The sequence below is a fragment of the Mus caroli genome, chromosome 2 (assembly GCF_900094665.2).
Source record: "Mus caroli chromosome 2, CAROLI_EIJ_v1.1, whole genome shotgun sequence".
In the NCBI taxonomy this organism is placed as follows: domain Eukaryota; kingdom Metazoa; phylum Chordata; class Mammalia; order Rodentia; family Muridae; genus Mus; species Mus caroli.
Genome location: NC_034571.1, coordinates 89,040,695 through 89,058,253, shown reverse-complemented (window position 1 = coordinate 89,058,253; position 17,559 = coordinate 89,040,695). Strand labels below are relative to the sequence as shown.

The 17,559-nt window shown below is 38.8% G+C and overlaps 1 pseudogene; it reads left to right on the top strand.

Moving 5' to 3' along the window:
* Positions 1 to 15,072: 15,072 nt before the first annotated feature.
* On the top strand, positions 15,073 to 16,675 carry LOC110290108 (annotated as a pseudogene).
* Positions 16,676 to 17,559: the final 884 nt, after the last annotated feature.

Sequence of the window (17,559 nt, the reverse complement as noted above, 5' to 3'; positions counted from 1 at the left end):
TTGACAAATTGACATCGTGAAACTGAAAAGCTTCTTTAAGGCAAAGGACATTGTCAATAGGACAAAACAGCAGCCTACAGATTGGGAAAAGATCTTCACCAACCCTCCATCTGACAAAGGTTGAATATCCAAAAATATATTAAAAAATAACTCAAGAAGTTAGACTCCGAAAAAACCAAATAACCTAATTTAAATACAGATTTAAATTTAATTTTAAGTACAGAGCTAAACAGAGAATTCTCAACAGAAGAATCTAGAATGGCTGAGAAGCACTTAAAGAAATGTTCAATACCCTTAGTCATCAGAGAAATACAAATAAAAACAACCCTGATATTCTACCAATCAGAATGGTTAAGAACACCAATATCAGATATAATCTCATAGGATTAAAAAAAATACCTCTTTTCTGCTTCATCACAAATGTCTTTATTTAATTGGCACAGAAGTGAATGTATTTCCTCCTGTAGTATGCCAAAGTCAGATACTTAATATTGTTTAAACAAAACTGCTGGGCAGAAAGACAAGAATAATTAAGAAGAAAAATGGAAGATCTGGATACTTTTTATAATTACTTTAATATTTAGAACCAACTGTTAAAATTTCAATAATCTTGAAAGTTCACTACATGTTTGATGGATGACTCATTTAGTTCTTTTTCCAATGAGATAATATTAACCTCTAATTTTAATATTGTTTAACCTATAACTTAAATTTAATTTTAATTTTACAAACATAACATATAGGACACAGGTAATCACTTTTATTTCAAACTTATGCATTAATTAAAAGGTATGCCAAACTTTCTCCAATCTAGGTTCTCTGATTTTGTGATTGATCACTTCATTTTTATTATGTATATGTTAACGAAGTATTGTGTAGGCATGAGTGCAGGTGCCCACAGAGACCAGAGCCACCAGATCTCATGAAATTGGAGTTACAGATGGTTGCAAGTAGCCCAGTGTGAGTGCTGAATACTGAACACAGAGCCCTTGTAAGAATGAGCTCTTAACAACCGAGTCATCTCTTTAGCTCCAGGCTGTTTGAAGTCTTTATGAAATTAAGCATTTCACTACTTCTCAAAAACTAAACATAAACTTAAAAATAGAATGAAAGAAAAAGAAAGACAGAGAGGGGGGAGGGAGGGAGGGAGGGAGGAAGGGAGGGAGGGAGGGAGAAAATAAGAGTAAATTCTGATTGCTAAAGGAAGTGTTTTAGTAACAAAATTAAAATAAAATGTTGGCCACTTTTAATTTGATGAGTTGTTTGTACTTTTGCTCAGAAAAAAAGGCAGAGTACAAGTGACTTCTCCCATTATTGTTCAGTACTCACTACTCATAAATGAATTCTAAAAACTTTTAGCAATACTTTTCTATTCATAAAAATTAAATCAACTGATAGGCAACAAACCAAAATAAATAAAGTTGGAACCAATAGTAGGAGAAGCCAAACAAATGAAAACTTTGATAAATATAGATAAAAGTAAAACAGAAGCCTCATGCCATAGGTCACAATGACTGAAGGTGCTCTCACCTTAATATGTACCAAATGATATATCCTTCTAGAACTAGATTTTTAACACAATTTTACTAAAAAAAATAATAAAATAAAATAAAAATAAAAAAGGAATCTCTGAATCTGGAAAGAACTTTATCAAGCAATAGAATTCCATACATTATAGTCTTGACTCCTGAGGTCACAAACCACAAACAGCTTCTATCTAGCTCCCTCTCAGGATATAAGGTATTTTAAATGCAATCACTATACTGTAAAGAAACCTAAACTACACAAAGAGGATATGTGATTATGTCTAGGTGAACAGATTCACAGCCAACACTAGCCTAAACCACCAGACAACTGAGTTTCACATGATCCTAGTCCTCAACCTTTGATTATTAAAACCCAAACATCATAGGACAGAGGAAAACTATTTCAGCTTTCAGCTAATATCTAATTTGAAGAAACTGCAAAAGACAATAAAACAGTCAGATCATTCTCAGTCAGTCACCTGGGGAGAAGTTGGGTGCACATCAACAGAGAGCTAACAAATCCGAGCAGTAAGGAGCACAAAATTAGATGGGAAGAACTAACTGCACATATGAGAAATACGATAAAGAATGGGGGACTAATGTAAGGAATGGATAAGAAAAACTGAAGTGGGAGAGGGGAGAGCTGCAGAGAGAGGACTTCAGAGATCTTCAGGAGGCCCCCTCAAATTTCCATGACTCCTAAAAGGCAGATGTGAGACAACTCTGAGCTGGTTAAAGCAACACCCGTGAGAAGCAGAAACTACCAAGAGAGAGCACAGGACCAGACATAGATGCTGTTTGTGCAAGCTCGGAGGAAAAAGATTAAAAACACAAAACAAAACAAAACAAAACACAGTGATTGAAGAAGGTATTAGCTATTCATAGTGAACAAAACATTGCTAGAACAAGTGTTTCTTTAGTTTTACAAAAAAAAACAAAAACAACCAAAAAAACCTCTTCAAACTTCAAATAGCACAGGGTTCAAATAAATACAGCTTATAATCAAACTCAAAAATACTTATAGAGGCACAAAAACACACATCCCTAAACTCCCCCATGGTTATTATCCAATAAAAAGAAATAAACAGGCATACAATGTAGCAAGAAAATACAGCCCATAATTAGACAGCAAAAAAAGCACAGTTAAATTAGCGAACAAAAAACAAAACTGTCAAATGCTAATTTCATTCCTGCCCTCACCCAAAAATCTGTCATAAACAACAAAAAAAGAGAGATTTTTATATAAAAGCCCAAGCATCTCAGAACTAGCAGACCCATAGCTCAAAAACATGATTTTAAAAAGTTCCCGAGACAGAAAGAACATTATAGCAAGAGTCTACATCAACATGAAGGTTAGAAACACTGGAAACAGGGACAACAGCAATAAACATTAAATACCTTCACCTTCATTTTAAAAATCTCACGAAAATATCTCATTAAAGAAAAACAATAACAATATAATGGGCTTGTAATACATAGAAGTAAACTATACAATATATGTAGCACAAAATCTGGAAAAAGGAAAATGTAAGTCTAATTTTTATATATGTGCTTTAAATAATGCATGGTGTAGTGTATATTATTTGAAAATACCTTGCATTAACTTAAAGAGAAATACTACAGAGGGGAGAAAGCTCGGTCAGTAAAATGTTCATTATACATGTACAAGAACCTGAGATTTTAACTCAGAATCAATGAGTGTGTGTGTGTGTGTGTGTGTGTGTGTGTGTGTGTGTGTGTGTGTGTGTGTGTGTGTAGAGTGGCATAGATTAGATTTGCAGTTTTAGGACTAAGAAGGCAGAGACACATAGATTTCTTAGGCTGACTGGTAAATAGATCTAGCTTCCTTTTTAAGGCCAATGAGAGATTTTTACCAGAGAGAGACAGAGAGACAAAGGGACAGACACACAGAGAAAGAAACAGAGAGAGACAGAGAAAGACACACACACATATAGAGAGGACAGACATACATACAGACAGGCAGGCAGAGCAATTAAAGTCCTGCTTGTTTATAGTTTCAGAGGTTTAGATCATTATCTTTGTGGTGGAGGAGCACTGTGGCATGCGGGCACACGGTGCTAGAGAGGTAGCTAAGAGTTCTAAAACAGCAAGAGAAAAGAGACACTGACCCTGGTTTGGGCTTCTGAAGTCTCAACCCCCACTTCCAGTAACAACTTCCAACAAGGCCACACCTACCCCATCAAGGCCACACTTCTTAATTATTTCAAAAAGGGCCACTGCCTAGTGACCAAGCAGTCAAATCCTTGAGCCTATGGGGCAATCTTATTCAATCCAGCACAGTTCTCCAATAACAATGACTTCACTAACACTGAGTAGTTGGCTAGGTTTCTAGTAACAAGCATGGTTTCACTCTTCTTGAGTAGGTCTTCAGTCCAATTAGAAAACTGTTGGTTACAAGGTATGCATGACAGTGCTGTACTCTCAGTGTTGTCATTTTATGGTGGTTGATGTTGTGATTCATAGGCATCATAGCTATGTGTAGCTGTTGATTGATTCCCTCCTTTAGATGTTTGCATTGTATCTTATGATACCATGAAATGTAGTTCTGAGGGAGGAGACATTCAGGTCAATTCCAGCTCAGGAATCTCTAGACCCTGTGTCTGAAGTACAAGTTCATGGTATATTCAGCAATATGGATTTACCTTCCACCTCTCCTTGGCATATGGCCCAAAGGACTTGACAACCCACCCCACACATATTTGCTCAGTCATGATCATTGCTGCTCTTTTTACAATAGCTAGGAAATAAAAACATCCTAAATGTCCTTACGATGACAAATGGATAATGAAACATGGTACTTATGTACTATGGAATACTACTCAGATGAGATGTAAAGAAAAATGAAAAAATGAACTTTGCAGGTAAATGGATGGATATAGAAAAGATTATAATGAGTGAGGAAACCCAGACCAGAAATACAAATGTTACAGTGGGCTATAGTTTTTTTTTAATAAAAAACATATCAAACTTATAACAAAGAATGGAATCAGGTACATAATATCATTTCATGTCATTTCATGTTAGTAAAAGTTCATCCTGAGGACAAAATCTTACCTGTTTATTTCTGTAACAACAGTGTCAGAGTGAATGATTCAAAACATAATAAGAAATAGATAGTGACTAGAGATATTATTCAGTGGCAGAATGGTTGCCCAGCACAAAATCTTGCTCAACATTTAAAATAAAGTAAAATTCCATATGCAGATAATTGTAGGGATTTGAGTAAATATTTCTAAAGGCAGTATCAATTCCTTATAAAGTATTTATTTAAAAATAGAACAGGTGGTAGTGTTTATCAACTTTTAAGTGAGGCCATCTTGAGACTGATGCAAAACCAGACTAATACATTAAATGAAAAAATAACTCACTCCAGACCACTGCAAGAACGATGAAAAAAATTCCTAGCTTTTATTGTATTGTCAGAGAATATATATATGAATATTAAAGTTACATCCTAGAAATGTGAAGTTGATTCAAAACTTGAAAGTCAGTGTATGTTATTAAAATATTGTAGACAAAAAATTTAAAGATAATAATATCAATAATGCAGACAAGGTATTTAAGTAAATGGGGTATTTCTTCCTAACAAATATTCTTAACAAATAAGAAATATAAAAGTATTTTATTAGTGTAAAATAAAGAACACAAATAAAAATATTTTCAACATATTTTCCCATAAGATTAAAAACAAGAACAGAATCTAATCTCACCATTTTAACAACTTGTTATTCCATGACAATATTACATTGTTATCAAATAACAATACTCCATGCTATTACGTAACAATACCCCATGTTATTACATAACAATACTACATTGTTATGTGTTAGAGGTTCACAGGATAATGATCAAATGATCAAGAAGATGAAATGACATATACTCAGATTGAAAAGTTAAAATGAAAATGTCCTTCTTAATAGATGACACGAACATCTTAGAAAATTGTAGGAAGTCTACCTAAAACTGCTAGAATTAGGTTAGTAAATCGAAAGAGGCATCAGTATATTTATAGGTCTCTATTTTATTGCATTTAATCAACAGCTCATTTTTGATAAGTGGATAGCCCAGAAGCTCAGAATACCCAATATACAATATGCAAAACACATGAAACTCAAGAAGAAGAAAGACCAAAGTGTAGACACTTCCAGCCTTCTTAGAATGGGGAACAAAATACCCATGGAAGGAGTTGCAGAGACAAAGTTCAGAGCAGAGCCTGAAGGAATGTCAACCAGAGACTGCCCCACCTGGGGAACCATCCCATAAACAGCCACCAAACCCAGACACTATTGTGCATGCCAACAAGAGCTTGCTGACAGGAGCCTGATATAGCTGTCTCCTGAGAGGCTCTGCCAGTGCCTGGCTAATACAGAAGTGGATGCTCACAGTCATCCATTGGACAGAACACAGGGTCCCCAATGAAAGAGCTAGAGAAAGTACTTAAGGAGCTGAAGGTGTTTGCAGCCCCCTAGGACGAACAACAATATGAACTAACTAGTAACTCCAGAGCTCCCTGGGACTAAACCACCAATCAAAGAAAACACATGGAGGGACTCGTGGCTCTAGCTGCATATGTAGCAGAGGATGGCCTAGTTGGTTATCAATGGGAGGAGAGACCCTTGGTCCTGTGAAGGTCCTATGCCCCAGTATAGAGTAATGCCTGGACCAGGAAGCAGGAGTGGGTGAGTTGGGGAGCAGAAGGAGAGGGGAGAGGATAGGGGATTTTTGGAGGAGAAATTAGGAAAGGGGTAACATTTGAAATATAAATAAAGAAAATATCTAATAAAAAATCTAAAACAAAAATAAAAGAGTAAAACAAAAATAAGAAAATTGTAGGAAGTCAACCTAACACTTCTAGAATTAGTTTAGTAAATTGAAGGAGGCATCAGTATATTTATGAGTCTCTATCTTATTGCATTTAATAAACAGCTCATTTTTGAGTATGCATTATAAACTGTTCACTGTTTTTATGAATCCCTTATGTGTTCTTGAATGTTTAGGTTAATTCTAGTCTGAGACCATTTTAAATAACTTGTTATGAAGATATGTATAGATTTAGTTTTCTCCTCTTTTGACCTATGGTTTCATTTTAATTATATAAATACCTAAAAGTGGAGTGGCTGAGTCTCACAGTACATATATGTTTGACTTTTTAAAAATTACAAAATTATTTCCCAAAACTGCCATACAATTCTAGCTGTTCCACATCATTACCAACATTAGATATAGCCAATAATTTTAATGTTTTAAATTCTAGGGAAAATATGGTACCACATAACTGTGTTTTAGGTGGTGTTTACCAACTGGATAATGTTCTTCAGTGTCTTCTCATAGGCTTATTTGCCACATGCTTAACTTCTTTGGCAAATTTTATGTGTATTCTCAATCAGACTTATATTTATAGATTATTAAAAATTTACAAAAAAATTTGCTTTTCCAGAGATATGGATCTAAAATATAGGATGAACTTATCTGGAATATATGAAACCCTGTAAAACAAAAAAATGTTTAGTCAATTTTTAAAATAAATTATGTCACTTCATGAAAGGTGAAAGAAATAAAGGATAAGATGATCATCATATGTGAACATCCCAAAATAAGAAGTCTTGGGCTGGAGAGGTGACTCTGTAGTTACGAGCACTCAAGGCTCTTGCAGAGGACACAGGCTTGGTTCTCAGCACCCACATGGCAGCTCACGATCATTTGTGCCTTCAGTTACCTGAGTTCTAATGCCATCTTCTGGTCTCTATGGGCACTTAATGCACACAGTGTACATAAATGTCTGAGAAACACCAGTACACATAAAACATTTTTGTTGTTGTTTTTTAAAGAATGACCTCCAAATGCTTTTAGAATTTGAGAGGCCTGTCCCTGGAGCATTGTACAATGGGTCAGTGGTGTGATGAGAGGTTGGATTGAGAAAGAGTCATCCAGGACATTGAAGGCATCTTAGTGAGTTTGCTAGATGTTCAAAATTATAAAACTTGCTTCAGTATTTTTGTCATTAGTTTCAAAACTTTAAAACAGAATGTGTTAAAACTCTTAGATGTCTCTGTAAAATGCTTTTATCAGTGATCATATATTAATAAGGAAATGATGACAGAGAAATAGGCAAGGCATTGATTGTTTCTTCCCTCCCTCTAGACCCATCTTTGCCGTGGGGCATTGCAACTGTGTGACAGGTTACTCTATAACTACTGTTCTAAGACTCTTCCTCTGAACATCCTAAATGGGAAGGAGGCCGATCTTACTCTCCATTCAATCATTCACATAACTTGCTTTACCTATTGTCACAAGTGAAAACTAACTTTTATATACATCTGCAACATTTTTTTTTACTTTTCTATTGAAATAGCATTTCACAACTACTTCTTGTAACCCAGTACATTGCCTCCTAAAACCATTAGCTTTATTAGTATACTGATATTAGTATATTTACAGAATACTGTCATTCCAAATATATCAGGATACTGACAAATAGGTTAATATTAGCAAATATCAATATAATCACCTCTAGATTTAGAACAATAAAACTTTCTATAGTAAAGCCACCTGAGTACTTTTATTTTCTTTACTTCACACCTATAGTCAACCAATATCCTGCATTTAACACTCTCTCTCTCTCTCTCTCTCTCTCTCTCTCTCTGTGTGTGTGTGTGTGTGGGGGGTGTGTGTGTGTGTGTGTGTGCTCGCACACGTGTGTGTCACTGGTGGATAAAAAAAGCCTTGCTAATGCTATCCAGTGCTCTCATGAAGATCTATGCTCCATCTCCTGAGGTGTATGGTAAGACATTTTCCTGCATCCCACACTTTTCTGTATATACATTCACTCACACACAATTCATAGAAGTATATTATAGGATCCCATTCTACATAAGTTGGGTCATTCTTTTTGTGTTAGCTATGAAAGTGTGCTGCTCATGCTTCCTGTATTAATAGATCATAAAGGCCTGGTTCCCATAGTTGGTATCCTATACCACACTTCCTCTAAGCTGCTGCTAACCAGTGACTTAGGAGTGTTACTTGTGCACTCCATTCCGCACAACACAGGACTTCTACAGTGGGTACTTTTGCTGATTGACTTCCATCAGGAGTTGGGTCTGCACTGTGGTCAGGATGAAAACATATGCGCCCTCCCCTTAAGTGTATTGTGCCCCTAATTTGATCATAATGCGTTCATTTTACAGTTCCCAAACTACAATGATATTCTTTTCCAATTTACTTTCTGTACTTAGCTTTTACATTTTTGTGATTTATTCACATGGATACATTTATGTCTAGTTCATTAATTTTAATCATTGTGAAGATTCTGTTACATGAGAATCCTAGAATTGATTTCTCTTTTTTTCCCCTTTTAATGGGCATCTATGTTGTCTCCTATGTCTTTTTCACCATTACAAGTGATGCTTCAATGAATATTTTAAAACACAGGTCATAATCTATGCATTCCTTCCCCAGCTTTTGTCAATTATATCAAGTTTTACATCTCCAGACAGCCTGCAGGAATGTCAATGGCTCCACTCACTTACCACCCTTGAAATCACTAATTGTTTTTCATTTTTCAGTCTCAGTGGATTAAATTATAGCAGCTCTTGCCAATTATATCAGGTTTTGCATCTCCAGACAGCCTCTGGGAATATCCACGATCCCACTCACCGAGAACCCTTGAAAACACTGATTGTTTTCATTTGATCCGTGACTGCACTTCTGCCATCTACGCAGTCTTAAAACATGCTGTCTGGGTACAAGATTCCTAGCATAGCCCACATTTCCATCTATGTATTAGTAGCACATTGTGCAAATTAGTAAAACATTAAAATAATTCTCTGATATCCGAACATCTTGATTTTAACTGAATGTTATATTTTACTCTTTGTTAAATTTTCCCAGACATTCTTGATCTTATGTTCTATGTAAACTTTAGAATCAACTCGTAAAGGACCATGTGAAGTCCCCTTGGGACTTGGATTAGAAATGACATGAATTAGGAAATTTAATTTCAGAAAATGAGGCTCCTTTTGATATGAGAATTTGAAGCCACAATTACATAACAACTATCTTTATTTGAATAGTGTAAAGATTCATAGGTTTTATCAGACTTTATATTTTATTTTGATATTACTATATTTTTTATTTCTGAGTGAGTGTATATGTGATATAAGGGGGTATTGTATGCATACATGTGGAAGAAGTTGCATGTGCTGAACACAGGAAGAGGTAAGTTATAAAACATCTTCAAAACCTCTTGTTTACTGTTTTATTTAAATTAGGTCCAGTGTCTGCTTCCAACCATCATTTTCATCATTCCCTATTAATTCTACTGACTTGCTCCATCCTACAGAAGACTCTTGCATCTCCAGTCTAAGCTGTATGTCTGTTTTCTCACCTGACAGAGCTTAGGGACATTAGCACCAATTCTTTCCAGAGTATGGTTGTAACTTTGCTAAATATGTGCTTCTGACATCCCATGAACAAAACCAGTCAGCAACTTTAAAAAGTATACACACACACATATATATATATATATATATATATATATATATATATATATATGGACTAAGAATTCCCTGATACTCTTGCCATTAAATATCGTAAGGTGGCTCAGTGGACTCAAAAAAAAAAAACTTAAAAATAAGTAAATAAACAATCAGAGAACAGAAGATGCAAATGTTAATTGCTTCAGAGAAAAATAATCCACAGAAGAGGAAATATAGACTTCATTGAAGACAGCAAAATCAGGAAGATGAAAACTCGGGTCAGTTGGATGGCTTTTCCTCTTTCCTGAGAGATATCATATATGAAGATAATCAGACATTATGAAAATAGTCTCAGAATGAGAAGTTCTGAACCCAAAGGACCTTATTTCAGTTTATCAACATAAGTTAATATGATCAAGCTTCAACTGAACGCTCAATTTCCAAGTGCTTATGATCATGAAGAAAAGGATTTAAAAGTCTGGCAGATGGCCAATATGCAATTTCAATGGCAGCAAATAACTTTGATGCTATTCCATTCTGCTTATTATTAATCAATTTTTGTACAATAAACACTTGCAGCAGGTTGAGTGTGTTAAATGAAAGAAATTAGATGAAATATTACCTTGAAATTTATGATGGTCACATACACACGACTTATCTAGAGGCCCTGTATTATACATACGATTTTTAATGCTACTTGCCAATAAAAAATATGAACAAAAAAAGACAGAACAAGGCTTTACAGATCAACATTAATATACCCATGACCTCTTTGTAAGTTTTTTTTTTCTCCTTTAAGGCATCCATGTTAATGAGAAATATAATTTAAAATAAACTCTGGTCAACCAGAAATCCTTTCACAAAGTAAAGCAAGGAAAGCAGTTTTCATATTGAATAAGCTTAAAGAAGAATGTAATTCTTATCACAGGGCACCCTTCATGAGGCCCCCAGAACAGAAAGAAATCTAGACCTTTTATTCACTCAAGTAGACACACTCTGTTTAACACTTGTTCTCAAGATAATGCCTTGCCCCCATGTAGGAGGACTTCTAACATTATTTCTCGCATCTGGCTCATCCTCAATTCACGAGGTAGAGAGGTGGCCAATTGCACTGGAAACTGGCTTTCTGCTAACAAAATACAAATTTCTTGTGGGTTTAGAACAGGTAGTTTGGGAACTTGAAGTAAAGTTCATACTCAAGTTAAGCTCCTATATTTTCACAGAAACTGGAATATAAGTGTGCTGCTTTCCTTAATTACACTTCAAAGAGATCAGTCTTTGGTCCTTGAGAGAGATTCCCAGATTGTAAAGCTAACAAGAGGCTTAAGTTTTTTTTAAAAAAATTTACATATATTTCAAAGAAAATAGAAATGAACTCACCATTACAAATTTTCTGACATATTTGCTCCGAGGAGAGATTAGTGGGGCATGTATCTGTTCTTCTCTTTCCAAGATGGAGAATTTTTAATTTGTACTTGTTCTCATAGGGATGAACGCAGTACTGATACTTGAACAACCTCATGGAAAGCCCAGATAAGCTCTCACTGGAACAGCAAGTGAAGTTCTCATCAAGTCAAGGTTTTTAGCACCACTATGCAGTCCTAGAGATCTCAGTTCCTGTCACACTGAAGCACAGTATATCGATCCAGAGTTCACAGGCTATCTGGAAGGGATACAGATGCAGCTCCTTTGTGCTGATGATACTTCCTTTGGCCAGTTTGTCCTCAGTGATGACCTTTCATCAGATAGCAATAGCTACTGCAGAAGCTCTCTTATCTGAGTCAGAGAGGTGTACATTTTGTACACACAGTGACATGTCTACCAATCTACTGTATTTAACTAATACTCCTGCTGAGCTATTTAGTGCTGAACACACTTTTCGTTAATAATATGCAGTTTTGTGCTTATGATAATGGGAATGGGAAGCTTGCAGATAAGAAGATGCATGAGTGCACAGAGGGCCATTCGGAGGTGATTTTATTCATAAATGGACATTTTAAAGGCACAGTAATGCCTAAGAAAGTAGAATGAACTCAGCCTAGCAGGGATCACAGAAAACCAAGCCTACATTTGTGTCTACACTTGACCACAGATTAGACAGTTCTTTTTCATAGCCACAACACAAAACATATGCACATCTGTGTCTGAGGGCTGGGTCTGTTTTCTAAGGAGAAATAAAAATAATAGCATTACTTGTTTGACAGGCTGATGGAAAAACAAAGTGAATTAATAGGTACGGAAAGGTTTTGAGAAACATGCAAGTATGATACAATGTAAGTCTTTCAATTTCTGTAATGATCCACTGTGAACAAATGCTAAATCCTATAGGATTTCGGAGCTGAGACCCACTACAAATTTAGCGAAGGAAATGGTTAAGAAATGCAGTGTCTGTAGTAAAATACATCAGACCTACGAATGAGAGAAAAGTGTTGGAGATTCATTCATTTTTAGTTTGGTTTTTTTTTTTTACTTATTCATTTTACATTCCTCTTATTGCCCTGCTCCCAGTCACCCCTCCCATAGTCCTTACCCCTACCTGCTTCCCCTTGTCCGCTGAGCAGGTAGGGGGACCCTGGGTATCCTCTCACCATGGAGCTTCAAGTCTCTATGAGCTTAGATGCTTCTTCTCCCACTGAAGCCAGACAAGGCATCCCAGCTAGAAGAACATATCCCATATACAGGCAACAACTTTTGGGATAGCCCCTGCTCCAGTTATTCAGGACCCACATGAAGACCAAGCTGCACATCTGCTATATATGTGTGGGGAGGCCTAGATCCAGTCCATGTGTGTTCTTTGGTTGGTAGTTCAGTCTCTGAGAGCCTCAAGGGTCCAGATTAGTTGACTCTTTTGGTCTTATTGTGGAGCTTTTATCCCCTTGGGACCACAGTCCTTCTTATTTTTCCATAAGAGTCCCCAAGCTCCATCCACTGTTTGGCTGTGGGTATCTGCATCTGTCTGAGTCAGCTGGTGGGTTGGTCCTCACAGAGGACAGCCATGCTAGGCTCCTTCCTGCAGGCATAACAGTGCATCATTAATAATGTCACAGAATGGTTATGACTCATGGAATGGGTCCCAAATTGAGCCAGTTATCTGTTGCCCATTCCTTCGATCTCTGCTCCATCCCCAATCCCTGCTTTTCTTGTAGTAGGGGTAAGTTTTGGGTCAAAAGTTTTGTGGGTAGGTTCCGGTCTCTATAACTCCACTGGGGTTTCTGCCTGACCACAGGAAGCAACCTCCTTAGGCTCCATATCTCCAATGCTGTGAGTCACAGCTAAGGACACCCCCTTTGATTCTAGAGTGCCCCCCTATCGCAGGTTTCCCTCTCTTCCTGGAGATGTCTCCTACCTCCACTCCTGCAGATTTCTATTCATTCTCATGGCCATCCTGCCATCCCTGCCCCCCCCCACCTCTCCCCATACCTGATCACACCCTGCTCTCCTCACAATCCCCTTTCCCACCCAGTTCCCTTCCTCCATCTGCTTTCCATACACATTCCATTTCCCCTTCCAAATGAGACTCAGGGAGGATGCATTCTTTTTTTTTTCCTCCAATTTTTTATTAGGTATTTATTTCATTTACCTTTCAAATGCTATCCGGAAAGTCACCTATACCCTCCCCCGCCCCCCGCTCCCCTACCCACCCACTCCCACTTCTTGGCCCTGGTGTTTCCCCTGTACTGGGGCATATAAAGTTCGCAAGACCAAGGGGCCTCTCTTCCCAATGATGGCCAACTAGGCCATCTTCTGCTAAAAATGCAGCTAGAGACACAAGCTCTCAGGGTACTGGTTATTTCATATTGTTGTTCCACCTATAGGGTTGCAGACCCCTTCAGCTCCTTGGGTACTTTCTCTAACTCCTCCATTAGGGGCCCTGTGTTCCATCCAATAGCTGACTGTGAGGGAGGATGCATTCTTACATAGCTGACTTTGAACTTTGAAAGATGCTTTGTTCCATATAGAAAGAATATAAAAGAGAATGGTGTGCCCCTTTCCTGAACTTAGGAAGTTTTAGAGGAAGGAAATGGAGGAAAGAATATATAATGATATTATAATATCAAAAAAATCTAAAGTCTGTGTTTTTTTAATTACATTCTTTCTAAGGACTACTAGAGAAATAATGATGTTCTACATAGGACAGCATTTTGCCATTGATTGGATTCATTTACTATAAAATGGAATTGTATGGCTTTAAAGTGGAGAAATGGTAAATTTTAGATATTCACAAGTAGACATAAAGGATAGCCATGCTTCCTATTTAATTAAACTTCTTAACATGTACTTAAATATTTAGATCAGCAATTATCATGTCTTTTACTACACTATCAGATGTTTTATTTTCCTAGCTGAGCGCTCAGACTAGGCTTTGATATATAATAAAGATTTCAAGTAGTCTGCAGTCTTGTCTCTTCATGTTTTCCTTTGAAACTGCATTGTCCTTTTTACCAGCCTGAAATTTGCTTAACACCTAAGCCTACCTTGTCATAAACTAACACTCAACTATCTGAAAATAAAGACAGAGTGTTCTTTAAAACATGAGCCCATATTATAGAGTGACATGGTAGGAAGGCTGGACAGGTGATTGAGGATGTTCCACAGTAACAAAGCAATAAAAGTTAATTTGGGCTAAATAGAAAAGAATAACGCCCAAGCCTATTACCTGATTTCTGGATTTGATATACAAGTTATTGGGAGCTGTTTGCTCCATTCTATTAGTTCTCTCATTTGTTCCAAACATGCTGACTCCCTTCACAACCATCTTACACTTCTATTAGCACCTCTACCCTGCACATTAACAGTGAGAACCTCAGAAAATAACTTTCTCAAGTTTGAACAGTTATTAGGGATATAAGCTAGAGTTTGAAACCCCCAAAATCAGGCCACTTCACTGTACCACATTGACCTTCTCTTTGTTTCAGAAAAGATAATGGTTCTGAAGGCCACCTACTAAACCATCAAGACCCCCAGTCACCGGAGCCAACCCTGCCTGCAGTTTCCTGAACTAAGTGCTTCTGCCCACCCAGAGCAATTGATTCTAAGGCCTGACTCTAGCAATGGCCTTCGAAAATCTGTGCAAAGTACTCATCAGTGACAGCCTGGACCCCTGCTGCCGGAAGATCCTGCAAGATGGAGGGCTGCAGGTGGTGGAGAAGCAGAACTTGAGCAAGGAGGAGCTGATAGCTGAACTCCAGGACTGTGAAGGCCTCATTGTCTGGTCAGCTACTAAGGTCACTGCTGATGTCATCAATGCAGCAGAGAAGTTCCAGGTGGTGGGCAGGGCTGGCACAGGCGTGGACAATGTGGATCTGGAGGCTGCCACGAGGAAGGGCATCCTAGTCATGAACACCCCCAACGGGAATAGCCTCAGTGCTGCAGAGCTCATCTGTGGGATGATCATGTACCTGGCTAGGCAGATTCCCCAGGCAACAGCTTCGATGAAAGATGGCAAATGGGACCAGAAGAAGTTCATGGGGACAGAACTGAATGGGAAGACACTGGGAATTCTTGGCCTCAGCAGAAACGGAAGAGAGGTGGCCACCCGAATGCAGTCCTGGAATGAAGACTGTAGGCTATGACCCCATCATCTCTCCTGAAGTTGAAGCCTCCTTTGGTGTTCAGGAGCTGCCGCTGGAGGAGATCTGGCCTCTCTGTGACTTTATAACTGTCCATACCCCACTCCTGCCCTCTACCACAGGCTTGCTGAATTACAGCACCTTTGCTCAGTGCAAGAAAGGCGTGCGAGTGGTGAACTGTGCTCAAGGAAGCATTGTAGATGAAGGTTCCCTGTTCCTGTTGGGTGTCCTGCAGTCTGGTCAATGTGCTGGGGCTGCACTGGATGTGTTTACAGAAGAGCCACCACGGGACCGGGCCTTAGTGTACCACGAGAATGTCATCAGCTGTCCCCACCTGGGTGCCAGCACCAAGGAAGCCCAGAGCCGCCGTGGGGAGGAAATCAGTCCAGTTTGTAGACATGGTGAAGGGGAAATCTCTAACAGGCGTCGTGAACGCCCAGGCCCTCACCAGTGCCTTCTCTCCACACACCAAGCCTTGGATTGGTCTGGCGGAAGCATTGGGCATGCTGATGCACGCCTGGGCTGGCTCCCCTAAAGGGACCATCCAGGTGGTTACACAAGGAACATCTCTGAAGAATGCTGGGACCTGTCTGAGCCCTGCAGTCATTGTCGGCCTTCTGAGAGAAGCATCTAAGCAGGCAGACGTGAACTTGGTGAACGCTAAGCTACTGGTGAAAGAGGCTGGCCTCAATGTCACCACCTCCCACAGCCCTGGGGTTCCAGGGGAGCAGGGCAGCGGGGAATGCCTCCTGACTGTGGCCCTGGCTGGTGCCCCCTACCAAGCTGTGGGCTTGGTCCAGGGCACCACACCAATGCTGCAGATGCTCAACGGAGCTGTCTTCAGACCAGAGGTGCCACTACACAGGGGCCAACCCCTGCTCATATTCCGGGCTCAGCCCTCCAACCTGTGATGCTGCCCACTATGATCGGCCTCCTGGCAGAGGCGGGTGTACAGCTGCTGTCCTACCAAACCTCCATGGTGTCTGACGGAGAGCCCTGGCACATCATGGGCCTGTCCTCCCTGCTGCCCAGTCTGGAAACATGGAAGCAGCATGTAATGGAGGCTTTCCAGTTCTGCTTCTGACCCTGGGGCTCAGCACTCTCAGCCCCACAGGCTCTTCTGAAGAAACCCGCTCACTGTGACCTATAGGGAGAGGGGATCGCAGAACCAGGGCATGTGCCTGAACTAATAGCTAGTAAAGAATTCTTAACTCAAAAAAAAAAAAAATCAAGACTGGAAATGTCATCTGCATTGATCAGCCTGGATTGTCTCAGTCCACCTTGGCTAGGCCTTTTGTTCAGGATATAGATGTAGATAAAAACAACTATACAAATTTGATAGAGCTGCAGGTGTAGATATGCAACAGTATAGGATAGATGTGGATGGTTCAACAGAGATGTAAGTATGTATGGAGACCTGTGTGTAAGATTATATATAGATGATACAGATAGAAAACTACCCAGTGTATAAGAGAATATTAAAGCTTAGCTCTCATTTTTTCTGTTTTCAGAACTTAGTAATTCTTTGCTCTCATGGAAAAGGCTAATCTGACATGATACCCACCAGTGGTTTGGAAAGAAGCAATGAGGAGGAACAAACAGCCTTTTATACAGAACAGAGGGCGTGCCCTGGTTCCCGTCCCTCTGAACCTGAACTGCTAATGTCCTGTGTACATTTTTTACCTGACTGATTCCTAGCAATGGATGTCTAAGAATCCTTGTGATTAGAATTATTTTGTACAGACAGGAGCTGGGACTTCACAGCCTCCAATCACTTTCCCTTTGACTCTGCACATCACAATGCCTCAAAATTGTTTTAATGTTCAGTTGTCATTGAAACCTTTTAAACCAACTTATTTCCTTTGTAAAAATGAAGATCAGAGGCATCTTAAACAGATGAGGCTGTAGCTGTGTGTGGCCTCAGAATGTAGATATTATTTGATGCAGCTCCTGGAAGCTTTGTTTCTC